Source organism: Hibiscus syriacus, unplaced genomic scaffold (assembly GCF_006381635.1).
Source record: "Hibiscus syriacus cultivar Baekdansim isolate YM2019G1 unplaced genomic scaffold, ASM638163v2 tig00111213_pilon, whole genome shotgun sequence".
NCBI lineage: Eukaryota > Viridiplantae > Streptophyta > Magnoliopsida > Malvales > Malvaceae > Hibiscus > Hibiscus syriacus.
In genome coordinates, this window is record NW_024063022.1 from 5301066 (window position 1) to 5304798 (window position 3733).

At 35.0% G+C, this 3733-nt stretch overlaps 1 long non-coding RNA gene across 1 annotated transcript; it reads right to left on the reverse strand.

Moving 5' to 3' along the window:
• Positions 1 to 3130: 3130 nt before the first annotated feature.
• Positions 3131 to 3733, reverse strand: LOC120156150. Its single transcript, XR_005519037.1, has 3 exons — positions 3574 to 3733; positions 3411 to 3488; positions 3131 to 3243 (listed from the first exon to the last, which is right to left on the reverse strand). It is a non-coding gene; the product is annotated as an uncharacterized LOC120156150 (long non-coding RNA).

Sequence of the window (3733 nt, forward strand, 5' to 3'; positions counted from 1 at the left end):
ATTACTTGGATTTTGTTCAAGGTAAGGCGGATAACATGAATTTGGTTGGTAAGAATGAGAACCATGAGATGATTCACTAATTTCATTATCATTTGTAGCTGAACTATATGATGATGAACCTGCAAATGAATCTTAAAAGTGCTCTCCCGTCCTCCTATGAGTTCTATCATCATCATCTCTTCTATTTTGTGATGCATTTGTTCTATACAAACTTGAATTATTATCGTAAGGATATCTGGACGTACCTTGATCTCCATGAAAAGCAATAGAATAAATGTGTTCATATTCTGGTTGATACTTTCATTATCACCACCATGATCATCACAACCACTATCTTCGTCGTCGTCGTCGTCGTCATCATCATCATAACTTGATGTCGATAGTTGAACATTTTCCTCATTAGATGAAGTAGGTGAACTGTTCATATCTTCACCTTGAGTTTCTTCATCATCATTATCATCACTTTTTTATTTTATTTATAATATTATTTATTTATTTATTTATTTATTTTCATTGGTTTGATCCCAAATTATGCAACCATTCCCATAAATTGTTTTCTTTTCTGCCCCCTGTCTCTATACGCACACACCATCACTTTTTTATTTTATCAAGGAATATATTCATTTTTTAATTTTATTTATAATATTTTATTTATTTATTCTTTATATTATAGATTAAATAAAAAATTATAGTTTCAGAGTAAATAAATAAAATACATATACTATTATAGTATTATAAAGTTAATTCCTCTATTATACAAAATTTATATAATAATAAATACATATATAATTATGATAGTTAATGTTAATATAAAAATTTAATTTAAAATTAATCACGTCAATTTTAGATATGAGCAAAATTCAATTTAAATTTAAATTAATATAATTTTAAAATATCGTTAATAAATAATTTAATTAATTTAAATTTTAGTAACTAATTTTAAACACAACTATTACGATATTATTAATGATATATATATATATTTATAATCCATTTTTAAGAATTAAATTAGAACAACTCATCTATGTAATTTTATATTTCAGATAATTTAAAGTCTGTTGCGGCGTTGCTGTGCAATTTATAGCGTGCTGCAGTGTTATGTAACGGTTTTTTACCGCAACAATCAGGATTTTGTTCCCTTGTCACGGTAACATTCAAAAACGTTACGATGCGGGCGTTACACTACGTTGCGGTCGCAATAGTACTATGATTCAATGATACAAGTTTAGACTTGTAGCCAAAGGTTTCTCTCAAGTGCCTGGATAAGATTTTTAGGACACCTTTAGTATGGTGGTTAAGCCTTCTACTATCAATGTTATTCTCACTCTGGTTGTTCAAAACAAGTGGGAACTTGGGCAAGTTGATGTAAATTATGCCTTCTTGAATGAAGATTTGTTGGGAGATGTATATATGAAGCAGCCTCAAGGGTTTGAGAAGGAAGCGTCGGACGGGTCAATGCTGGTTTGCAAGCTCCAAAAAGCTTTATATGGGCTTGGACAAGCTCCACATAATTGGTATGCACAGTTGAGAGATTTCGTTGTTAGCATTGGGTTTAGGGGCTCACAAGCAAATAGTTCTATGTTTATCAAATATGCTGATGGAATGGTGATGTACATCCTAGTTTACGTGGATGACATAATAATTACAGGGAGCTCAAGTGTTGAGATTGAAAGTGTGGTCAAATTGCTTGGGAAAAAAATTCTCTCTAAAGGATCTTGGACAGTTTGGGTTTTTTCTTGGCATTGTGATAAAACGGGTAGGTGATGCAATCTTTCTCAGCCATAAGAGGTATGTGCTAGAGCTGTTGACCAAAGCACGCATGAGTAACGCGACACCTACACTTACACCCATGATAGCATCGCTCAAGCTTACTAAAGATGCTGGTAGTACTTTGGGAGATGCGAAGGAATATCAAAGCTAGTTGGTTCGTTGTTGTATGCTTGTCATACATGACCGGACATTGTAAATAGCGTGAATAAGCTTGTCCAATTCATGCACGCTCCGTGTGAGCAACACTTGCAGTCGTCAAGCGTGTTCTCCGTTATCTCAATGGTACTATTGACTATGGACTAGTGTTTTCACCAAGTGAGGATCCTTTTCAGATAGTTTCTTTCGCAGATGCTGACTGAGGAGGGAATATGGATGCTAGAAGGTTGATATCAGGAAACTGTGTCTTTTTAGGAGGGAATCTGGTTATGTGGAGTTCTAAGAAACAAAAGACAATATCTAGATCCACTACTGAAGCTGAGTACAGAAGCTTAGCGGATGTAACCTCGGATGTAACTTGGTTGAGTGCATTACTTGAATATTTGAAGGTTGGAGTTCAAGTTACACCGGTGGTTTGGAGTGATAAGCTCTATAGCAATGAGTGCTAACCCGGTGTACCATTCCAAAACGAATCATGTTGAGTTGGATGTACACTTCGTCGGGGAAAAGGTAGCAGCTCACAAACTGAAAGTAAACTATGTACCTTCAGAACACCAAGTAGCTGATGGGTTAACCAAAGCATTGACCAAAGACTATATTAGTCTGTTTCGGCATAAGTTGGGTGTTTTGTCTTTTAAAGAAACAAAACAACAGGGAGCATGTTGAATGTAGAAGCTTCAGCAATGCCAGCTCATCAATTTGGTTAGATAGGTTTAACAAACTTGAAGCAGTTGCTGCTATAGTTACTGCTATCACTGTGTATATAGTCATCAATACAAAGTGTAAAACTCAAGCAATCAAAAATAAGTTCTTGTTTCTGTCTTTCTAATACAATGAATCTCAGCTTCAATCTGAACTTGCAAGTTAGCTATACTCCGAGAAAATAAGACAAGCATAAACATATATAAGCATTGCATATTTAGCAACAGTTGGGAAAATAAAATATGTTCTCTTGCACTGGAGACTGCAGTTGTCACGAGGCCTTCAAAGTTCTTCAATTGAGGTATAACCATTCTGCAAAAAGTATGAAAATTTCGAAAATGAGTAAATTTCAGTTTGCTGTATGTGTTGATGAATGACTTAATGTTATCTACAACATTGGGGAACAAAGTCTCTGCCCTATCCACAGAATAAAAAGAAGCTACGTAAATCTGTCAGAATGAAATAAAATCGATAAAAAGGAGACACTATGTCACTTGTTCTTTCTTTCTCACTTCGACCAAGTCTAGGAGTATCAACCGTTACGACGATGGCCTTGTATCCACATCTTTCAGCTCTCTGCACTAGAGTAGCTGTTATATCTCGCTTCTTGTATACCTGATCAGAAAAGGATAAATCTTGGCTTTGTGATTTGAAATCGGAAACGATAAATTGCTCTGAAAAATGAAGATTCATTAAAAATGTTGAAGCAAAACGGTACATATATCTGGAAGAACCGTACACCATTGTAGCTCGAAGCAACCTCCTCAATGGTACAACTCGACATATATCTGGAAGAACCGAACACCATTGTAGCTCGAAGCAACCTCCTCAATGGTACAACTCGACCTGTAGGATAAAATCTGCATTCATAATACAATTCAGTACTCGAATTTAACGCAATCTAGTGATCCAAAAAACTGTTTATACGTTATATTATATTTGTACCATTATTGTATTACATGCAGCAGCTGCTCTAGCTGTGGCAACCTCACCTGTTAAGAACACAATCAAAATAGTAAAATTGGTACTTGAAATAGGAGAAAAGGAGAGCCTATGAAGTTCCAACCTTCAGTGTGTGCGAACTTATCCATAGCAGTTGGAGCAA